Source organism: Sceloporus occidentalis, unplaced genomic scaffold (genome assembly GCF_023333645.1).
Source record: "Sceloporus occidentalis isolate IW3139 unplaced genomic scaffold, rSceOcc1.0.p SCAF_4, whole genome shotgun sequence".
Taxonomy (NCBI): Eukaryota; Metazoa; Chordata; class Lepidosauria; order Squamata; family Phrynosomatidae; genus Sceloporus; species Sceloporus occidentalis.
Genome location: NW_028316984.1, coordinates 162,913,843 through 162,938,020, shown reverse-complemented (window position 1 = coordinate 162,938,020; position 24,178 = coordinate 162,913,843). Strand labels below are relative to the sequence as shown.

Below are 24,178 nucleotides of genomic sequence, written 5' to 3'. Positions count from 1 at the left end.
GCCTTGAAGTTTTAAAAATCATTTTAAAAAGTTTAAATTAGGTCTGCAGAAAGAAAAAAGTTGATTTTTAAAAAATCCTAAAAGCATCCTCGGTAAGGCATATGGGAGACAGGGTGGTGTTAAGGGAGAGGATGGGAAGAGAGCATGATGTGGACAGCAGCCCTGGTCACGCGAATGGAAGAAGTGCAGTGGTAACTGCTCCAAAATCGGTTTATTGCCATTTTATTTTGGCTTGCATGACTGCAGTGCATTTCATGCATGTACAGGGTGACCAAATGTCCTAACTGCAAAGGAAGATAAGGCACTGTAAATGGGTGAAAGATTTATACGATCTGAAGTGAAACCAGGAGGACAAGGCACTGTAAAATGTACGATATTCAAGAAAAATGTACGACATAACAAAATATAAGTTTAAAATATTAATATATAAAAGAGGACATTTTGGAATTCCTCCTGGACAGAAAGTTGAAATGTAGGACATGTCCTGGAAAAGGAGGATGTCTGGTCACCCTGTGCGTGTATGCAATGCATTCCTCTAGTGAGTCTACCAGTTGGGGAGTGGGATAATTTGCATTGGAGACAGGGAACACTGGAAAGGATTAACCAATAAATATGACAACTAGACCCCCAGCAGCTGAATCTCTTCAAAAAGCAGGCCATCACTGCCTCACATCTTCATGGGTATGAGTCTTCAAGTTGCCTGTTGATTCTCTGAATCACATAAGGTTTTCTTAGGCAAGGAATACTCAGGTGGTTTTGCCAGCTCCTTCCTCTGAAATATTGCCTACAGCAACTACTTTCAAATTATTATTATTAATAATATTATTAATAATAATGCAGCTATGGCATATTTTGTTTGTCCCTTGTATCACTCTTTTAAAAAAATGTTTTCATTGATTTTTGATACAAGAGAGACAAATTCATTGGTCCAAACACACTGCAGAAATAATCCAATTTGAGATCGCTTTAACTACCCTGGCTCAATGCTAGGGGACTCTGGGGACTTTTGTGAGACATTTAGCCTTCTCTGTCAGAGAACTCTGGTGCCACAATAAAGTATAATTCCAGGATTCCCTAGCACTGAGCCAAGGCAGTTAAAGCGGTCTCAGGCTGGATTATTTCTGCAGTATGTTTTAGACCATTGTCAACCCAAACTCATTCACACCTCCCAACTGTTGCCCACCTGCACTTTTCCTGACAATCCTGTGCACAAAACTTTAGCTATGGCTAGTTCTCTAATGTATAAATCAATGATACTTGTCTATATGGTAGATGCATGTAAATACAACATGTGCATGCATACAAACCGCCCACATGCCAGGAGATTATAGAAGACAGCAAATGAGCATCTGGAGTGCTGAATTGTTAAGGTTACTCCTCAGACAAATTTTAAAAGTCAACCATATATTTACATATTATTCACCAGCCTCCTTCCTGTGGAATGCTCTAGTAAGTGTTCTATGTCTGATATGTTCATGGATTTCTATGTTTGCAAAATAATGCCTTGTCCAGTACACACATATCTTTGTTATCTGAGAGCCTCCAGGCTTTCCTCCATGCAAACAATTATGCCCTGAACCCAGGCTGGCCTTACCATTAGGCAGAGTGAGACAACAATGGTAGGGAGAAGATGATGGGAGACAACAGTGGCACCCAACAGTTTCTCCCGACTCCCCTATCCTCTAGCCATTGCCCTGTCTTGGAGTGTCACCTTTTGTGACATTCCAAGTTCCTGCCCCCCTTTGCTAGCCTTGTGCCCTAAGGTGTACTGGAGGGCATTATCCAGCTGCCTGTGTCTGAAGTAAATTTCAATTGCCAGTCCCATCAGGTTGTATGGAATTGTGGTGCAAGGGGTGGAAATGCCATCTTCTTTTACTTAGCAGCAAAATAAGACAAAATTTGGGCCTGTCTTACCCTGGGCAATTATGGTGAGTTGTCTTCTAGACATGTCTATCATCCTGATGACTTTCATTGCTTTAATATTTGATCAGGTCATTTTGTCAGTGGGACAGTGTGATGAATAAATCTACTATCTATAAAAGTTACATAGGCATTTGCTGCAACTCAGAATGAGGATTATCTTACGACAGGATGTACCATAGTAATATGTATGTCTGTCACCAGACAGATGGGTTTTGGTGTCCTTGGCCAAATGTTAATGGCTGTTGAGTGGTATGGAAAGGGTTAAATTGTATTAGCGGTGTTGTTAGATATCTTTTCACATTAGTTTGGCAGTTTGAGGTAAGGAAAAGATATGAAGACTGGAAACAGATTGGGGGAGCAAATTTTCTCTATTAATAACCTACTTCTACAGTTTCCATTGCTATGGGGAGGGGAAGATGGATTACACTTGTACACTTTGGTTTTCTTAATTTACTTCAGCACTATATAACTCATGGGAGTCTATCTTCTGTCAGCCTTGCCTAGGGGATGCACTCTAGTCCAGAGCTCCCATGGGGAATTAGCTTGCCTGATCAGGGCAGTCTGAGTAGGATTAGTTGTTTTGGAGCCCAATTCTTCCAGTAGCTGTGAGGAATGCTGGAAAAGGGATGGAATAGTTCTCTGCTGTGTATCAGCCTTAACCTTGCTGGGGAGTTATGAATATGTAACCTAGAGTTACACATTGGCAAGTACATTTCTATACTACTTAAGTGGTTTACAATGTGTAAGCTAATTGCCCCAACAAGGGCAATTGCTGGGTACTCATTTTAGCAACCTTGGAAGGATGCCAGGCTGAGTCAACCCTGGAGCCCCTGGCTGGTATCGAACTCACAACCATGTGGCTTGTGAGTGAGTGGCTGCAGTACTGGCATTTAACCACTGTGCCACCAAGACTCCCTGTATCCTCTATGTATTCCCTAGTTCAGGGGACACATAGGGTTAGGGTTGTCATATTCTACTTCTTAAAATCTGGGTACCTAATTTGCATATTATTAAAATATTCTAATTTACATTCTAATTATATAAATTCAGCACATTAACGGTTGTATTTTTTCTTCTACTATGTTTAATCTTTGTACCATTTTAAAAGTTAGAACTGATCTGACAGAAATGGTACAGACCAAAGTTTAATGCTGGACTTGGAAAAGATAGATCCAAACCCCGAAGGCAAATTTACCATAGAGTTTTCTTGACAAGTTTCTTCAGAGGGCGGTTGCCATTACTATCCTCTGAGTTTAGTCATAGCAAATGAATGTTGCTTCTGAGTAGACCTATTTAGGATTGTGGTGTATTTATTCATTTGCTCATTCTGGAGGGAGGCAGGCAGTGTGAAAAACTAGGTGACAGACCAGATCCTGAATCATCCCCCCCCCAATCCTGTCTCTACCGCCTTCTCCTTAAGTGTTTTAAGGATTCTCTACCTCATGCCATCTTTAGTCCCTGTGTGTCTCCCACCAATCCCACTCCCTGTTCTTGGCTGCTTATTCCTCCTCCAAACTCCCAACCACCAGCCTGCAAATTAAGCCATTTGAACAGGAGACAACAGAATATATTTGCTTATACTCTGCAGAGAAGTGGATACAGTCTTTCCTCTGTTTTCACAGGGGATCCGTTCCAGACCCCCCCCCCCATGTAAACAGAAAATTGCACATATTCAAGCCCTATTGGCTTGAATGGAGGCATGCCCCCACAGGGGCATGTGGGCACGCACCCTAAACCCCTCTGTTCACCTCCAGTGGATAGTCAAGTGACGCAGATCCCAAGTCCGTAAGAAAGGAGGGAGGACTGTATTTTATATGTACACCTCTTTTTTCTTATTATTCCCCCCTTCTTCCCTGTCTTCCCCTCCTGTCTCACCTGCCTTTATTTATTCTTTCTCCCTCTTTGAGGCAGTAAGAGAGTCCAACAAGAATGGGAGAGAGAAGGTGAAAGTGTCTCTCAACCTCACTGCCTACCCAAGATTTAAGCCATGAGTGCTGGAGCCTATCCCCACCCCTTCCCTGGCTCCCTTTTCCTTGATAATAGGGTTATCAAAATCACCTTTGATTTTTTTTCATTGTGTTGCTCTCTTCACAGAAGAATAAAGGGGTGAGGGGAGTTTCTCAGTCTCTGACAAAATGCAGCCTGGAACAAAGCAGGAATCTGGGATTTGTGGCTTCAAACATGCCAAGCCAGCAGGGACATTTTTAGACCCTCCATTCTGTGTTTGGCTCAGTTTCTCAGCACATATAGCAAGCCTACATAGGGGCTGTGAAAGTCCCCAAATCCCCATTTACAAGGAAGCAGCTGCTATAATTGATGTGGGTCCAATCCCTTGTAACTCATGAAGCAGTGGACTGTTGTTGCTACTCACCGTTTGCATGTATAGTCTCTGGGGCAAGGAGGAATTGCTATAGGGAAACTGCTTCTGCCTGTCACAATGGAGATCACTCACAAGAGGCAATGGAAATATGTCAACTGCTTCCTGAGTGACAAGGGAATGGATTCCCATTGATGACAGTGGCTGTTGCCCAGTAAATGGGGACTGGAGGATTCAGGCTAGGACTTACTGTATAGCCACAGCATAGTCACTACAATGATTATGCACATGTAACTTCCCCAGACATCATAATGTGTATCAGTGTTAATTATCAAATGAAATCTTGGGGAGGCCTGGAACTAAGGGCAGTTTATGACGAAATCAATGTGGTGGGAATAATCTTGCTCATCAGATATTGGAGTACAGTGTAACAGCACACTGTTAGCTATGCTGGCAGGGATGCTGAGATGTGCAAGCCCAGAACATCAAGAGGATCATATGATTCACACCTCTGCTTTTAGTGCTATGTATATGCCTTTTGTTATTTGTTGTTGCCATGTAGGCTTTGACTTCTGGCAACTCTATGAAAGGGAAACCTTTAAGAAATCCTGTAGTTCATGGCATCTGTAGAACTCTCCTTAATCCCCATATTTCAAATGAGTTGATTCTCTTCCTGTCAACTTTCCCCCTTTAAAAAAACAACTCAGTCCTGTAGAGTGTATACAGGTGTGACAGAAACATTATTGGTCTGAATCAGGTGAAGCCTTGATTATGTCTCTAGGCTTCTGAATTGCATCCTAGTTAAATAGCTAAGTTCATACTTGCCTGAATGATTGTTGATAAATTGATCAGCAAGGAATGTAGGTTGTACTGGAAGACAAGAAGAAAGTATATTGTACTTTGGAGCAAAAGGAAAATGGACTGTGGTTTTCTTTTTGCTGTCATGAAGAAGCCTTGGTCCACTGCATGTTGTTTACTTTTGAGAAATTGATGGTACCTTTCAAAGTGGTACAATGGGCTAGAGTTTGATTCTAGCCACCCCCCTCCACCCCATGAAGACAAAATCTGTGGCTATTCAAGTCTCATTAAATACCATGGCATAGTAAAATGATATTCCTTATATAAAATGGCAAAATTAAGGTTTGCATTTGGAATTTAAAAAAATATTTTAAAGGCATGGATGGTTGAATCCATGGATGCAGAATACAAGAATATGGAGTGCTATCTGCCTGTGCTGTCTGTCTTTTCTCTTGCACACATAGCCACACTGTCCATTACCAGTAACTATAAATAAACAGCCAGGTCAAAAGTATGATAAATTCCCAGTATTTTCTCTACACAAGAAAGAAGGCTGTAAATGTTGCCCATTAAGCTTCCTATTGCTTGTGGAAGTGGAAAACACAAAACAGTATATTATGAAAAGGGATTATATTACTATATTTTTGCTTATTTTATACAAGTCTGCTTCTAATAATCATAAAAGGGAGCCACTTGTTATGCAGGGCATTGAAGCTGCCTTTATTCTGATCACTGATTTTGTTACATAGCAGTTCCCTTCTTCCCTCAACTGGTTTCTGAGATTTACCTAGGAGTTGGCTGTATACCTTCAAGCCTATCTTTACATCTTAGGGAGGAAGGAATGTAAAAACAAAAGTTGAATTTTGCAGAATTCTAAGTTCAAAATTATTCATTTGGGTTTCAATCCAGACAATGGTTTCCTATTCAGTGACAGAAACCAACTAATTAATATCAATTGAGTGGTATATTCAGTTGGAAAATGGATAATGAAAATGAGAAACCTCATCAAAATTATTTTTGAAGTAAAATTCTTTTCTTAAGGTGAAATTTAGCATTAACATTTATCTTGAATTAAGTTATTAAGAGCCATGAGCCAGTGTGCCAAGAAACCAATAAATTTTACATGAACTAGTTCATTCTGTGCCTAAAGCCTCATTTTCCTGGATTTTTAGAAAATTAACTGATGCTCTCTTGGTTGGGGAAATTAAAAGACTGGGTCTGGGGGAAGAAATAAAGGTCCTGAAATCATCTTGACTGCAAGATCCATAGTGCAACCAAAGTTCCTGAAGAATCACTTTAAAGTATAATGCCAGTTTCTCAATTATATAGTTCAGTTACATGAAAAACAAGTGGTATACAATACCAAAAACAAAGGAAGAAGAAGAAGAGGCAAAACTTCTTTACAAATTATTTCTTGTTGCTTTTTGACATCAACTGGCTTCAATTCATGGCAACCCTGTGGATAAGAGAGTTCCAAAAGCCCTGCTCATGACTTACAAACTCAGGACTATGGCTTCCTCCACTGAATTAATCCATTTGCAATGTGATCTTTTGTTTTTCATACTGCCTTTTACTTTACTGGAAATTATCATCTTTTCAAATGAGTCATGTCATGCCAACAGTACGATAACCTCATTTATGTCATTTTGGCTTCTAGTGGAAGCTAGAGAAATGATATATCAAAATAAAATCCTTTACGAAACAATAACATGTCCAACACATTTTAGTAGAAGTTAACCTTTTTCAGAGGGACCAGACTACGGTTCTCCTGAGATCGTGGTTAAACCAGCCCTGTATAAATGCTACCTAGAGGTAACTGTAACAAGAATAGCATTTTAGTTCTCAGTGATACACCTCTGTTGAAGTCTGTAATCAGGACAGGAGCTCTGCTTTAGGGATAGCTCACTCTAGGGTAATTGTATATTAGCTCAATGAACGGCTGGGTTGCACAGTCCTGGGATCATCTCTATGTGTACCAAAGTTGGAGGCACAAAGAACCGAGATGCAAACTCTCACTGAATTGTATTTTATAAGGGAAAACAACAAGCATGCTTAACATTCACTCACACAGACATACAAGAACTGAGAAATAAAAGGTGTCAGTTTGTAACAGAGTAAGGTCTTCTAATGGAGATATGACACCTTGATGACATTCTGAGAGAGGAGAAATGGGAACTCAATTGCTTCCCAGACCACCAGAGTTTGGCGAGTGATAAAGAGGTCTAGCAAAGTACAAACCAGCAGCATCTATGCCTGCAAACCAAACTAATCCAACTAACAAAGGAAAGGTCTCCTAATTTATAGGAATGTTGTGCCCTGGGGCAAAGTCCAGAGAGTTGACATGGTCAAATGGTCGAAATCTTTGATATGCATAGGTGACACTTGGAAGTAGGGTCTTCCAAAGGTATGACATAGGGGTTTGAATGGGTGTATTCCTGCAGCAGACAGCTTAAAGTGTCATGTAGATGGAGTTGTTTACTCTGACCAGAGGCATCCTATTGTTTCATTGCCAGGATCTTCCTCACCTCCTCTGACATGTCCAGAACATATATCCTGTTGGCAACTCCTAAACTAGCCGACGTGACCTGCTCGCTTGCAAATAATGGTGTCCACATTAGGATCATAGAGGCTGAGTTTATAGCAACTCTGAAATCAAAAGAGGAGTGGTAGGTTTAGGTATCTCCAGGGCTAACAAGTCATATCACTTTAACTTGCATGATGGAAATGGGGGTGAATGATAAATTTAATACACAGAGAAAAGTAGCATGCCTGAGTAAACTAAGCTTGGCTGTTATTCTTTTCCAGGTACATTGTCTTCTGTGTACAGATTCTTTTTTTTTTTCTTTTTGTATGAAGAAGAATTAATTTCGTGTGAGTCCCTGCCTGCAATCTGAAGTGGTATACCCCAGACATAAATGTACTCCCTCGGTGAGAATTAAGCCTAAAAGTTATGTTTAATAAAATAAGGTTTTGACTGAAATGAGAAATGAAAGCAAATATTGATTAAAAAGTCCCTTCCCCAACAAAATGTGAAAAGTAATTATATCCTGCTGTAACTTACTATGCATACATTTTGTCACAAAAGAAAGGAATATTAGCTTTAAGAAATTTTCAGCACTACAGCACCACCCTTGAGGTAGATATTAAAACAAGAGGGGTTATGGATTCATCTCCTTGTAGAGACTGTATAAACCCCTGAAAACACATCTCTGCTTACCCCTGTAGCTATTCTTACAGTGGCCTCTTGACACAATGGTTCTCACACTCACCCTACAAGATGTTGTTGGATTTCAGTGCCTAGGTAATCCACTCAACATGACGTTGGTCAGAAATTCTGGAAACTATGTCCAAAACATCTGTCGGGCCAAATGTTCAAGATCACTGCCTTAAAGGCATCATGCAACAGACGTAAGGACAGTGTCTCAGGCATGCTGGACATGAGCCTTGAGGGGAAGAATGAAGGATGTGTAGTGTTCCAAGGGTAGTTTACATGCAACTACCCTCAGCCTAGCCAGAGTTGTCAGTGGTGAGGGATGATGAGAGTCCTAGCTCAACAACATCTAGAGGGCCACATATTCTCTCATCCCATTAAATATACATTGAACCAAGCTCCCAATGCTGTCACAATAGAATCTCTTGAGGGCATGTGTCCTGTATTTACACTGGATGGCTTGAAGACATTTCTTCAAATAAGTGAGTGAGCTGAACTGGGTAGGATTCCTGTGGCGACAGCACAGTTGCCACCTCATGTCTTATTCCCAATCTTATTCATTTCAGCTCAAGCTCCAGTGATGTAAAGTTTCATTTCAGAGTTTTGGTCTCCTGCCAAGAGCTGTTCTATGCTTCCCAGGCTCTGTCTCTCAGATGCTAAAGAGGCACCATGCAGCTATTAAGCCACAGGGGTCTATTCTCAAACAAGTATGGTCCACCACAGGTTGCCCTGTTCTTAAAAATTCCCCACAAACTGGGTAGCTGTAAGCGATCACAGCAAGGCAAAATAATTTTTTCTTGTACGTGACATATGTATTTTTCATTCATTTTAGCCTGATTTTTTCCCAAGGATCTCAAATAATACATCTTATTTTACAGCCACACACTCACTTGGTGAGAAAGATTAGGCCAAGAGATCGTGACTTGATTAACACTATATAGCAAACAGCATAACCAATGCTTTCAACTGGATTTTTCACAAATTCACCACTGGCTCCCTAAGCGTAGCAGTGTCTAAAATCCTTCAATGTCAACCCCCCAAAAATATGGATGAATGAGTTAAGCAAGCAAGCAAGCAAGCAAGCAAGCAAGCAATAAATAAATAAATAAATAAATAAATAAAGAGTGACAATGTGGTGAGGTGTTGTATTTTGTGTTAATTAATCAGTAATGACTCAGTATCGTCACTCCTGCCAATGGTGAAGATCCAAGAATGTAGTATTTATATTCCCTCCTACTTCCACCCTCCTGCTTCCATTACTTTTGCACCACAATGCAATTAAACCAAACACATACAAACCAAGGCATTTCAATATTTATATTAATGGAAGTAATTTTCTACTGCTGTGCTGAAAGTTGAAACACTAAAAGGTTTCCTATGTTCACCTGTTTAAGGCTCTTTATTATGTTATTCATTAGAGTTTAACATAATACAAATATATCTCGTGTTGTTTGCTAGAATATAAATACTTGTAAAAAATTGGATCTTAATTCAGGGGATACCGCTGGTATACCAAATTATACCGGAACTCTTGCCAAGTAGTATGAGGTGGATTGACAGCTGATTGGAAAGGATCTGAGCTCTTGCAAAGAAGTTTGCTTTGGTTTAACAGCTTAAGTTTTGCAAGGTTCCTTGAAGCAGCTTGAAATAGTTTGATGAGATGGTATCTTGCAAAGTGATTGGGATGCTTTGCTTTATTACTCATAATAATATATAGGGAAATATAGCAGAGGTGAAAATTAAGAATTAAGATTGTTTTTCAAACTGAAAGAGTCAGCTGGCTTGTTTGAACTCAGGCTCTAGACTTTTGCCCTAAGTTCCTCATTCAGTTTCATGAATCAAAGCCTACTTCAACGTATTGCCTGAAGTGATAACCTCACTTTGTCTAATGGTAGAACTGGCTTTCCTAGTCAAAAGTCCAGCACTTGGTTCATTCTGTCAAACTGTGTAGAGACTTATAAAATTCCATGAATTTATTTTTGGATGGCATCCCACCATTCGAGTTCCTGGAGCTTCAGTCCCTGAGTCCTTGAAAAAGAATTTAAAATATGCTTAAATTTAAATGGGAAGGGAACTATTCCGCCAAAAATTAGGATGGTTGAATTAGTACATAAATCTAGACTGTGGCCATGAAAAGCCCAAACAATTTTGATAGGTCTTTACATCCAGAAACTCAGTAAATCTTTAAGTGGTAATTATGCATTGTTTTCTTTTCTTTAAAAAAAACACTACTTAACCCAGGAACACAGTGAGAAATAATTATTGCCTTTAAAATTTTCTTTTGACCATTTGTGATTTCTGTAGTGTTTTTCTTCACTGGCACTAAATCTCTGAGCTAAGCTGTCAGTCCACTTGTTACATCTTGGCAGGAGTTCAGGTGTCCAGTTCAAAGTGATCTATATTTTTGGTTGCCAATAATGCAGTGTTAACAAATTTGTCATAGTGTATTTATCTGTTGCTACGTTTGTTGTTAGAAGAAGAATTCCAGTCTTAGCACATTTTGGCAACAGTACTCTCCCTCTCAAATATAATACTTGCCACCTCCCACCACTGCAGAAAAACCACAGAACAAAAGCACTGCTTCTTAAACTCACATCTTTCATATCAACAGAAACCTCCTTTCTCCCAAATGGAACTAACATGGGAATGGTAGTGTCATCTATAAAGCCTATCAAATAATAACACAGTACATTATGCCATGTTTAAGATAATGAGATTGAGTTTTTCAGCCAGCTTCCTGTGCTCCTCTCAGAGTTCTCCCTGCATCAAAGTACAGTCAAGGGAGCACTTACATCTTCCCTTTTTATGAGTCACATCCAGTCATTCTCACAGATTTGAAATGAGGTCCAGTAGAGCAAAAGATTCTGTGTTGCTTTGTATGCGGACTATTCTCTGTCTGTATTCTTTGTATTAGGAATGCTTCCATCCTTTATTTTGTTCATTTGTTCCTTCTCACTGCACCTGAGGTTGAATTTTTGTCTTGGGTCATTTGAGGTCACCTCATCTTTCTAGGTATATCACAGTGGGAAGATGCTTGTACTATTCCCTTCTCCTTTGAAAGCTTTAAACTTCAAAGACAGTCCATCAACACATGGGAGGGGGGGCAGTCTACAGTTGCTTTTATAAATCTATCTGTCTGCTTATCTGTCTGCCTTATTTCTAAGTTGTTTTTCCACACACTGCTAACATGGACTAAATGAAAGTATATCATAAAACAGGCACATTTTACACAATAGACATGAACCAAAATTGCAGTGATAATTGTCTTGACAACATTCCTCTTGGAAATACCATCTTTGTACAATATGAACTTCATGTATCAAGATATAGCATTTATGTATATGTCCTGAGCCCTCAGAAAATGTAAAGTATCTCAGAATGTGACCAAGAACCACCATTCATACATGCCAATGCATGATGCCCCCCCCCCCTTGTGTCACAAAACCCACCAGGTTTCCCTGGAACTTTCCCAGCTCTGCTAAGGCATGAACAAGGAGTAAAAGACAATTGTTGTATGGATATACTCCTTTTATTTTTTCAGTGTGAATGTTATTCATTGCTACTAAATCCAGGGACAGAGGCTGACAAACTCTGCTGTTTGGATATCTCTGCTGTGGCTTAGGAAGGCTAATCTTTCTGCATACCCGAACTCTGGATAATTGCAGCTCTTGGATTTGAATCCAGTCAATCTGTGTGGCCCACAGGAAGGAAACTGCAGCCACATTGAGGAAAGCCAATCTAGCAGTATTGGACAGGAATAATTCCATTTTGGCAATGGATTGCCTTGGACAGCTTCCGTGTGTCTGTATACCCCAAGTCCTTTGAAATGCATTTGCAGCAGTTTATCACTAATGCACTGAAAATATGCTTTTAAGCAAATTAGAAAGCTGTGTGTGAGGGCAGCACTTCTAGGTGGGAAATAATCTATTTTGTGGCATCCTGTGCCTTTAGGGAATGAGATCTTGATGAATATAGAACTCGCTCAATTTTAATTTATGGCTACTCACTTTCAAAGCAAAGTAGCTTTACATCTGCTCTAGGTGAGCAGAGTATTTTGCAAGGTCTCGCCATTGAAGAATGACCTCTTGGCTTTTATAACAAGATCTCATCCATTGTTGGTCCTGCATGTTTACGTTTAATTAGTTGAGGTAGTCCAAATCTTCCTATGAGCAGTTTAATAACCAGAGCAAACGAGAGATATGAGAGCAGGGGCACAACACCATGCCGCAGGCTATAGGCCAACTGAATCTGAGCCCAAAAATGATCTCCTTTTAGTGGGTCATGGAAGGCCCTTATTTTAAATGTCAACCTAGCTCAAGAATGGGAAAACCACAGCCCCTGAGTTACATCTGGGTTCCTCCTTGTTTGTATTCCTCAAGTCCCATTTTAACATTTCAGGTGAAAGGTCTCCCAAACACTGTTTGAAATGGCTTTAGGCAATAGACCATCCTCCCAACACCCTTGGTTTTATTTGATTTAGCACAAATTGGCTGATAAACCTAATAGTGCAAACTAGAAGTAGGGTTTATGACCAGAATCTTGGGATTTGTAGTTTTACTGAGGTATTTATAAGGAGCCTTGGTGGCACAGTGGTTAAATAACTGTACTGCAGCCACAAGATTGTGAGTTCGATCCCAGGGAATCCACGGTCCATCTTTCCATAGGTCACTAAAATGAGTACCCAGCTTGTTGGGGGCAATAAGCTTACACATCATAAACCACTTAGGCAGTGCTTAGTTCACTGGTAAGTAGTACAGAAATGTATTTGCTATTGCTACTTAGAATTCTCTGCAACTGAACTCCAAGACAGTCATTTGAACTATAGAACTAGAGCTCTCTATCAGACAATTCTAAAGTACTATAGACAACAGAATCCAATATTCTGTAAGAGGAAACCATAACTGCTACCATGATATCAAACTGCTATACACATGTCTTGTAGATACAGTCTCTCACACACAAATATGGCTTCTTCAGACATTTGCCAGGGCCTACCAGTATTTTGACTGGCAATGCCTTATTGACCCTCTTTCTCATGAGCCACTTTTTGCATGGAGAAAAAGACCCAAAATACATTCAGGATTGCAAATTCAAAATAAGTTATTGCCACACATAAAACTGTCGCCGCTGCAGCAAGGCAGCTATAACCCGGGTCTCAGACATGTTCAGCCAGCAGCTTTGCAAAAATTGAAAGCTCCCGTTTTGGAAAAGCAGCTGGTTGAGCATGGGTGGGACCCAGGTTGTAGTCACCTGGTGGCAGTGGCAGCAATTTTATGTGATATAATACTCGCTTTTGAATTTGCAATCCCGAATCTATTCTGGGTCTTTTTCTCCATGCCATAAGGTCCTAAAATGGGAGGTTTCATCCTAGTGGCCACACACTGGAGAGATTAAAGGTATTTCCTGCCAAGTGCAGAAGAAACATGGACCCCTATAATTGGCAGGAAGTATGAGGCTACTGGATTAGCCAGATCAACTATAAATAGTTAGATCCTGGCAGTACATGCAAAACCGGTCATGATAGCTTGGGGATTCTGGAAATTGTAATCCCAAAATTTGATGTTTCCTCCCTCTCAATCCTGGCCTTCTCCTTTGTTGTTGTTGTTGTTGTTATTGTTGTTATAGTTGTGTACCTTCAAGTCATTTCCAACTTTTGATGACTAAGGTGAACCTGTCATGAGGTTTTGTTGGCAAGTTTTCTTCAGAGGAATTTGCTATTACCACCCTCTGAGGCTGAGAGAGTGTGACATGCCCAAAATCACCCAGTGGGTTTACATTGCCAAGCCAGGGTTCAAACCCTGGTCTCTAGAGTCAAACTCAAACATAGGCCTCATTCCCACTTACTGAAAGATCTGAATCTCAATCTGGCTCTGCTCTGCTATGCCAAATCGATTCCAAAAGGTCCCTCATCCACATATGAATGGGGACCTTTTGGAATCGCTGTTTTTTGGCACAGACCTTCGTCCCCACCTGCTCCCCGGCCTGGCCTTGGCCCCTTCACCAACCTCCATGCTCCCTCCCCCCGGCCTGCCCATGGCCCCTTCCGTGCTTGCTTTGGCTCTTTCCCCAGTTGAGGCTGAGGCTGAGAGAGTGTGACTTGCCCAAGGGAGGTGGGTAGCTCAGCAAAGATTTGAGGAGGAGGAGGAGGAGGAGGAGGAGGAGGCACCCACCACCAGCTCTCCTGGTCCCTTCCTCCAACCACCCACCCATCCCCCCGCCTGAATCACTACTGAATGGAGAGGAGGAAGATGGAAGCAAGGCCAGGTGGAGGGAGCGTGGACACTGGAACCAGGAGGAAGAGGAGGATGGAGGGAGACTTTTTTTTAACGCAAAAAGTAATCGCAAAATTGCTAGAATGGCTTAGCAGCTATTTGTTTCTACAAGTAGCTGCTTTGTCAATCTATTGCTTTTGTGCTTAGTTTTTTTTTTTTTTTAAGACCCATAAAAGTGGCACTGGCGGTGTCTGGGGATGGGTGACATCTCTGGGGATGGATGACACACACTCCCCTGCCATTTGTCCCTACCCCTTTAAAAAAATTGATTCTGATCTGGTGTTCCCACTGTTAGGAACAGCATCAAAATCGATTTTTGCCAAAAGAACCACAAAAAACTGGCTACCAAAATACCCTGGCTTTTGGCGTTTGCCCCACGTTTTTTCCACTGGAATCAATCCAATGAGGATTAGGACTGATTTCCAGTGGGAACTAGGGTCACATACATCGAATCAGGATTCGAGGCTTTTCCCAGTGGGAATGACCCCATAGTCATAGCTCAAACACTACAGCATGCTGGCTCTCCAAAGTAGAGCTTCATGCACGCTTGCAACAAGAAGGCATTCGCAACATTCTGGATTGCCTGAAAGTCTCTTTGTCTTATTCACAGTACAAGCCAATAGCTCTGCTATCTTGTCCCTGTGAAATTATCTCATTTCTAGCCTTAGAAAGACAGCTGCCTTCGAAGGCTTGGGTTGAAAAGATTCTGCCCCTTTGTCTGTTTCTGTTTCTCCATTGTACCTAGCACAATGCAGCTGATATCCCAGTGGTATCTACATGGTTGAAATAAAACAGCCCTTCAATCATCCAAAATCCTAATCCAAATATATATAAACAGATTGTCACCCATGGGCATGCCTATTGCTGAAAGGTCTCTCTCTTTTTCTGTCCTTAGTCTGAACTAAATCATTCTGAAAGCTAAAGAGAATGGAGTAAAGAGAGATCCAGTGTTTCTGGATCATTAAAGGCACCCATAACATTGTTGTTGTTGTTGTTGTTGTTGTGTGCCTTCAAGTCATTTTTTACTTATGGTGACCCTAAGGGGAAGCTGTCATGGGATTTTCTTAGCAAGATTGGTTCAGAGGAAGTTTGCTATTGCCTTTCCCTGAGGCTGAGAGAATGTGACTTGCCCAAGGTCACACAGTGGGTTTCATGGCTAACTTGAAAATCAAACCCTGATCTCCAGTCATCGTCCAACATCCAAACCATTACACCACGCTGGTTCTCATAAACCCTTTCTAAACAAGAGATCTGTTGTTTGTGTGCCTTCAAGTTGTTTCTGACTTATGGCAATCCTAAGGTGAACCTAACACGGGTTCAGAGGGGTTTTTCCATTGCCTTCCTCTGAGACGAGGGTTTCCATGGCTGAGCCAGGAATCAAATACTGGTCTCCAGTTGTCATTCAGTGCACAAACCACTACCCCACCCTGGCTCACAATATATTGATATATCTATTTGTACTTAAACTGAAGCATGAGAGAATAGAACATGAAACAATGGATTCAAATTACAAGAAAATAGATTCCACCTAAACATTAGGAAGAATGCTTTGACAATAAGAGCTGTTTGACAGTTCTTCAGTCCCTATCCTGCCCCTTGAGTCCCTAGATCACCGCCTTGAGTCCCTATATTAGGAGAAAGGCGGGATATAATAAAATTATTATTATTATTATTATTATTATTATTATTATTATTATTATTATTTGACCGTGGAATAAATTGCCTTGGGGCAAGATGGATTTTCTCATTTGGAAATTTTATAGCAGAGATTGAGTGGTCATCTCTTGGGAGTACTTTAGTTGTGTATTTCTGCATGGCAGGAGGTTGGACTAAATGCCCCCTTGCAGTCCCTTCCAACTCTATGATTCTATTTGTAAAGTGTTACCTTCCCCTAGTCATTACTTGTTATATGTTGCTTTTTTGTAAGTTGCTAACATACCTGATCCCCTTTTCCTCCACCACCCCACCTGGATCCAACGCAGTGGGTGAGGCAGCTGCTTCCGTCTTGGCTCAGGTAAGGCTGGAGACAATGCTCTCCTCTTTCCTTCCCCTCTTCTTGCCTTCAAGGGAGGGAGGGGAAGACCCTTCAAAGTTTTGCCTTCTTCCCCAAACCACTGGATCAAAATCTGGGTAGGTCGGGATGGGGAGTTGTTTGGAAACATTTAAATTAATTCCTAAAATTAAAAATACAAAGTGCCCACAATGGCAAAAAACCACATAAAATGACTCCACAAAAACATTTAATGTTTAAAGTGATTTGTTATATTTTTAAAAGAAACCACAGTAGTACTATTAGTTACATTCCTTTGCTAAAACACCACAGTTGACCTCTTCTTACTACCCAAAGTAAGATGATGTTACTTGTAACAAGTTCATTCTAAGCTTTGAGCAGAACAATGTGGGGAAGTAGTCAATGGATGACACCTGGTCACAGCTGAGTCTGCATCACAGTTGCTCCCCACTTTGGGGATATGAGTGGATGAGGGTAATCCTAGGAGCATTTCTTTCAGGTCGATTATATGGATTTATCTCACAATGAACTTAATTGAGTTCAGAGGAACAAAGTAGACCAAAATCTTCTCATGGTTTAGTGGAAGCATAGCTATGTTAGAGGGATGCTGTGGCTTAGTGGCTAAGATGCCAGTTCTAATGATCGGAAGATCGGAAGGTTGGCAGTTTGAGTCCTGGGTGCTGCATGATGGGGTGAGCTCCTGTTACTAGTCCCAGCTTCTGCCAAACTAGCAGTTCGAAAGCATACAAATGCAAGTCAATAAATAGATACCACTTCTATGTGAAGGTAACAGCGTTTGGTGCAGTCATGCTGGCCACATGACCACTGGAGTTGTCTTCAGACAATGCTGGCTCTTCAGCTTAGAAACAGCAATGAGCACCACTCCCTACAGTTAGTTACGACTAGACATTCATGTCAAGGGACTACCTTTACCCTTACCTTTATAGCTGTTAGTCTGTTGTACTAAAAAGAGCCAAGAATCCTGTGGCACTTGAAAGGAGACAGCCACTGTCATGCATTTGAGGAAGTAGGCCCTCTTGCCTAAGAAGGTTCATGCCACAATAAATTTGTTAGGATTTATTATGCTGCTATAAGTTTTGAATTCTACTTTGTGCTAAGAGTGTAGTTGGGAATCCTATTGGATTTAGGAGCTCCCCTACATGTTCTGTTCGATAGGACTCCAGATATCTGCCCCAAAGTCCTATCCTGGTGAAATGCTACACCTATGGATGATTCATCACAATAATGCTGCACCAGAAGGAGAGAGCAACCTCTAGACTTGGATTTTTCTGGAACCCTGGCTATTTTGAACCCAGGCTGATCATACTAATTGCCAATCTGCTATGTGGATCAGCACAGTCCACATGTGGCTTCCAAGTATTAGAATTAAAATTATGAATGAAGAGAATTTAGAGTGTAAACAGGGAAACATTTTCCCTGCCTCTTACAATGATAGAACTTGGAATCACCTAAGAAAGCTGATCAGCTGTTAAGGGAGAGAGAGAAAGAGAGGGAGGGGGCTGGTCTGCATTGCAGAAATAATGCAGTTTGTCACCGCTTTAAGTACCATGGCTCAATACTATGGAATTCTGGGATTTGTAGTTTGTGACACCAGAACTGTCTGACAGAGAAGGCTAAACATCTAACAAAACCAAAAATATCAGGATTCTATAGATGGAGCCATAGCAGTAAAAGTGGTGACAAACTGCATTATTTCTGCAGTAAAGATCCAGCCAAAGAAAGGCTTCTTCACATGATATATAATGAATGTACAAATCCCATTCCCATAAGTTGCCATGATATTGAGAGCAAGTAATTGAGAGCAAGTAATTAAGAAAAAGTTACATTTAATTTGCAAAAGAGAAGTCCAACAGGAGCTTTACCTGGAGTCGTAATTAAAGTCAAGGTTGGCAGCTTTAATCTGAAAGTGAAGTTTAGCCTCTCCAAAAATTAACACAGACTACAGCCTGCCGCAAGGTAAAGTGTCACCCTGTGAGGTGCCACTAAAACTTGGTGGAGTAGCAGCAACAACCAATGATGGAGAACTTCCACTTTTGGTTTCTCTAAATCAGTGGTTCCCAACCTTTCTAATGCCGCGACCTTTTAATACAGTTCCTCATGTTGTGGTGACCCCCAACCATACAATTATTTTTATTGCTACATGCAAATATGTGTTTTCCGATGGTCTTAGGTGACCCCTGTGAAAGGGTCGTTCGACCCCCAAAGGGGTCCCGACCCACAGGTTGGGAACCACTGCTCTAAATCATACTTCCAGAAAGCCTTAGTTTAGTGTGGAAATGGGGTGAGAAAGATTGCTACCAATCCACCACACTGAAATTCATCAGTGGCAGAAGTGGATTGCATCCTGGACTGCAGAAACGACCACAGTTTGAATGTTTTATTTAGATAGTTAGTTAGTTATATTCCCACCTCTGGATTATAGTGCTAGAGTAGGACAGAAGGGTCTTGGGTGCAGATCTCCAGTTAGACCTGAAGCTCACTGGGTGACCTTAAACCAGTCACACTCTCTCTCAGCCTAACCTACCTCATAGGGTTGTCTGGAGGATACAGCTGTAGAGACAGACCAGTGTTTTGATCCCTTCTGAGAAAAGGCAGGATAGAAATGTATCAAACAAATGAAATAAAAACATGTGAAATCAGGTGTTTATATGGAATCAGCCCACTGGGCCATACTAGTAGTGGTTCTCCAAGGTCTCAGAGGGGTTATTCCTCCTTACCTGATACCTTTTCTTTAGAGATGCTAGCAAGGGGCTGAAGTTGGGAATCTGGGAGCAACCTTCTACACAAAAGGTATATGCTTCTTACCTCTGAGCTCTCTTCCTTTTCCAAATGGAAACTCTATGCTTCCCAGCAACATCTGCTCACCAGAACCAGTAAAGAGGTCACTTGTCACCTCATGCTCTGCTTCTGCCCCCAGCATTTTGCAACCAAAGATGCCCACTGCCTCTAAAGGAAGAGGTCCAAATATCTTATTCTCCTCAGGGGAGACTAGCTATTGATGGATCCACCCTCCCTGAATATAACACAGCCTCTTTGGAAACATATGCCTGCTAGTCACTACTGGTGTCATCACAATTTTGGGGTGGCTTCCCAGGGATGTCTGACTGTTGGCAGACAGAAGTGAGATGACTCTTGGTTTGATCCAACAAGACAGTCCTCTTGTTTGTCTGTTTCAGATACACTAGCTCAGTCTTTCCTCTGCGTACATAAGATCCCCTGGGCATCTTTTTCTTTTATGGAGTCTCTTTTCTCAAATAAGAGGGGGGGGAAAGGTATGCAGTTGTTCAGTACCATGGGGAGAATAAGATATTTCTACATAGACTTTAAAAAAGAAAGCGCTAAAAGGGAAGAGAGGCAAGTGTAGGCAGCTCTTTATTTCTACTGGATGACAATTGGGGGAGGGGGTGAATTATCCATCCATCTCTCTTTCTCTCTTTCTGTCTCTCTCACACATACACAGCTGCCAGCCCTACCCTTCTCTAACACTAGATGAGATGCTTCTAAGGGATGCTTGGCAAAGACATAGCTGTCCCAGAGCGATCCAGTGAGCTGTTTCCAAGAAATCAAAAAATCTGATCAACACCCACTCTCCTGTCTCCTTCCAGATGGAGCCTTCCCTGGGGTTTGGGAGAGAGAAAAAGTCTTCAAAAGCAGATGCTGGTGAAACATCAGGAATAAACTCTTGTAGAACATGGCCACATAGCCCGAAAAACCCACAAAAAACTATAGGCATAGGAATGACTGGAAATTGTATTCACTGTTGAAAAACAGACCAATATCTTTGTGCACCATGAGGGCAGAGCACCAATGAAGAATGATTTTTAATGCAGCCCAGCAATCTTACCTGTGTTTACTCAGAAGTAAGTCCCATTGGCACTGACTTCACAAAAGATTCACTCCCTGCAAGTTTATGCATCTCTACCTTTAAGGTTTACTCCCAGGTGGGTTGACAGGCATCGAGATGACATTCAGTCATCTCGTTTTTTGAATCTTCCACACTCAAATATTTTGCATATGCTGGGGGAAAAAAGCCTATTGAAAGGGGGTGTGAGAGAAAGCAGGCAATTCCATCAAGAAAACGCATCCCTCCGCTTTAGCAACGATTTGAATAGTCTCCCTGGACTCTTAAAAAGAAATGCATCCTCTGATGTAAATCGGCTAGCCTTTTTAAAACTTAATTTCGCCTTAAATAAACAAATACATGCGATAAATGATTCAGACAGGCTGCAAATCGGAAACATTTCAAGCCTCTGCTGAGTTTGCCGGGAGCAACAAAATAAGAAAAAGCCTTGGAGACTTGACTTCTGAGAATAAACAGACACAGATCTCAACATTCTCTCCCTGTTTAAAAAATAAGAAAAGCGGAGGAAAAGAAGAAGCGAGGAAGGAACAAAATCTCTCCGCTGATCCAATCTCCTGCTCTCTGGTAGGCTCTGGGGATGTGGAAGAAACTACCCTCCTTGGGACCCTGGAGATGGGAGGCTGGCTGGCTGGCTGGGGACGGTGCAAAGGGGCTTTGAATGGGGCAGGGCATGGGGGAGGAGGAGGAGGAGGAGGCGAAGGAGGAGAGGATAAGCTGGCGTTTAGCGGTGCAGAGAGAAAGAGGGAGCAGCGGGAATCTCTGGCTGGAAGGAGCCTTGGCTGCAGCCGGAGGGCTGTGCGTAAAAACGCATCCTCTCTCCCTCCCTGTCTGCCAGGCTCAGCCGCATCTCCTCCATCTCTTCTGCCTCTGCTCTCCTCTCCTATCTGGCAGGTGGCAAAAGACCCCGGGATCATGCCCCAGCCCTTTTGCCTCCGCCAGCCCACCTGGATCCAACGCGGTGGGTGAGGCAGCCCCTCGTCCTCGGCTCAGGTAAGGCAGGAGGCAGAGATCGCCTCTTTCCTTCCCCTCTTCTTGCCTTTCCCTTGCTCTCTTCAGGACCCTTCAGGGAGGGAGGGGAAGACCCTTCCAAGTTTTGCCTTCTTCCACAAAACGAAGGGTCGGGATGGGGAGTTTTGGGGGTAAGAGCAGCCTGGCTTAAGGCATGGGATGGGATGGGATGGGATGGAGGCAGGCAGGCAGAGAGGGTGCCTTTGTGGTGTTCCACTTTGGATGAAGTTTGGGGGCATATAGGGGGACCCACGTCTCCTTTGGTTCCCTGGCACCAGGGCAACCACCAGATGCCCAAAGGCGCCGCCAAAGGGAGGACATTCTGAAAGTAGAATGTAAATTCATGCTTCCTGGTCATGCTCCAAAGGCGTTTTGGAATTCTTCTTCCACAGAAGGTGGAAATGGTGGACACACGTCCTGGAAAAGGAGGAGTTCTGATCACCCTGACTGTGGGACAGACTGGGACAAGGGCGCAGGGAGTATGCGTGGGTTGGCCACACTTGGGCATCCGAAGGGTCCTCCTCGCCCCTAGCCAGGACTCAGGAGGGCAGTTTCCACAGGGATGTTGGCCACCGTCCGCAGCCCAGAGGGAGGGAAAGGGGAAGGCAGTGGTGGCCGAGGCTGTCAGCCTCCAGGGGAAAAGGGGCACTTAGGGGTAGGCCAGAGGAAATTCCTGCCGGAAAGTGTCCCCACAAAGGCACCTGGCCTACCATGAAGTGTCCCTTTTCCCTGGACGGTGACAGACTCCATCCTCACCTCACTCTTTCTCTCTCACACACAACTCTTGGCTGTGGTGGCCAGCACGCCTATGGAGAAATGCTACTCTCATCTTTCTCTCTCACACACAGACACAACTCTTGGCTGTGTTGGGTGGCCAACCTGCCTGTGGAGGGGTGTTGCCCTCACCTCTCTCTTTCACACACAAACTTACACACACTTCTTGGCTGTGGTGGCCACTGTGCTGGTGGAAAGGTGTTGCCCTCATCTGTCCTATACATACACACAACTCTCAGCTGGGGTGGCCAACACTCTGCCTCCCACAATTATTGGCTGTGGTGGCCAACATTCCTGTTGACATTGCCCACCTCCAACAAGCCCCAAAAAGGGAGAGCTGGTCTAGCCTGGTGGAAAACATGAACACTCTTCAAGCATGTTTGCTCATGGGATTTAGTAGGGAGTTGTTGTTGTCGTGTGTCTCTAAATCACTTTTTAAAAAGTTATGGCAACCCTAAGGTGACCAACCCCCTCTTTCTTGGCAAGTTTTGTTCAGAGGGGGTTGGTCATTGACATTCCCCGATGCTGAGGGAGTGTGATGTACCCAAGCAAATGTGTATTGAATTGTGTCTAGAGAAACACTCGTGTCACATGCTTACAAGCTCCGTAACTCCAAAACACACCCTGCTTCCCCTCACCACAGGAGGAAACAAGATCTTGTGTGCAGAACAAAATAATATTGTAAAATGATGTACTCAGGAGTGGATTTCTGGATATTCTAGGGAATTTATACCCCAGTTTCATCCTACAATACCCAAGTGAGGGAATTTGATAGAAGAATTGGTCAAGAGCATCCAGTATGTTTTGTGGTAGATTCCAAGCCAGTTTGAACCATGTGAACTCTCTGAGGGCATTTGATTTTATTTGGCAGTGACTGATACTGGAGTTTGTTGCACTACAGTTGTCACCTAAATACAGTTGCTTCTAATAAGTGCTTATAAACTATCTAGAACTACAGCAGTCACCTCTTGCTGCCAGAGCCAAGAGTTAAAACATGATGAGGAAATAAGCTGTCTGAGTATTTTTCTATTACAAACCTGCAACAAAGAAACTGAGAGCACACTTTGGACTTTATCACACTGGGGAAAATGAAAAAGGTTTTTTCCTTGGCAAAATTGCAAGATCAGATGATTAGAGAGGACTTATCCCAGGAAGAAACAGGAATGCTCCAGCAACAAAGCATTTACAGGATTTCCTTGTGAATGGTTTGTTGCTTGAGCATTCCTGTTTTTTCCCAGGATAAGTCCTCTCTAATTGCAATGTGTCTGAAAATCTTTGCCGAAATCTCACAACTTTGCTGGGAAAATGCCTTTTTAATCCCGTCTTAAATCCTGGTTTTTCCCCAGTGTGATGTTGTAATAACCAGCTCTGTTGTGTTCACAAACTCCAACAATGGATATTCTGATAGCCCCATGCTCCCTCATGCTCTCTTGTACTGTGGCAGTTTTTCTGATACAGAAATTGTGTGTGTGTGTGTGTGTGTGTTTCATAGCCTGCACCTGTTGTTCCTGTTTATGGCACTTGCACATGCAAGGTTTAAATCGTTTTTACTTTTAAAAGGTTTGTAATGTCAGCATAAAACTAACATTGAATTGAATGTACAGTGGACCCTTGTTATACGCTGTGGTTTGGTTCCAAGATCCCCCATGTATAACAAAATCTGTGTATGCTCAAGTCCCATTAAATATAATGACATAGCAAAATGGTGTCCCTTATAAAAAATGGAAAATCAAGGTAAATTTATACTTTTTTGGAACATTTTCAAACCGTGTATGCTTGAATCCGTGTATAAAAAATCCGTGTATAAGAAGGGCCAACTGTATAGTCATTTTTTAAATGGCTCTATTCCATTTTCTCACTAGCATGAACAACATTCACCCATGTACACCAGTGTGTGCCAGACATGAAAATGTAGGACCTAAATACTAAGTAGAACAGTGGAGGAGTCTTGGAGATGTTTAATCCACAGGGTCAACATGGG

At 42.2% G+C, this 24,178-nt stretch overlaps 1 protein-coding gene across 3 annotated transcripts in view; it reads left to right on the top strand.

Moving 5' to 3' along the window:
- The first annotated feature begins 7,877 nt into the window (after positions 1–7,877).
- The window catches only part of SYNDIG1L (synapse differentiation inducing 1 like), an 80,920-nt gene continuing 64,619 nt past the window's right edge, over positions 7,878–24,178 (top strand). For 2 of the 3 annotated variants that reach the window (XM_089523565.1, XM_089523562.1), the window contains exon 1: positions 21,173–21,405. The gene's annotated coding sequence lies outside the window, so the exon portion shown is untranslated. Of the gene's footprint in view, positions 7,967–21,172; positions 21,406–24,178 lie in introns of those variants that run through there. The other variant, XM_089523563.1, reaches the window with a different exon arrangement.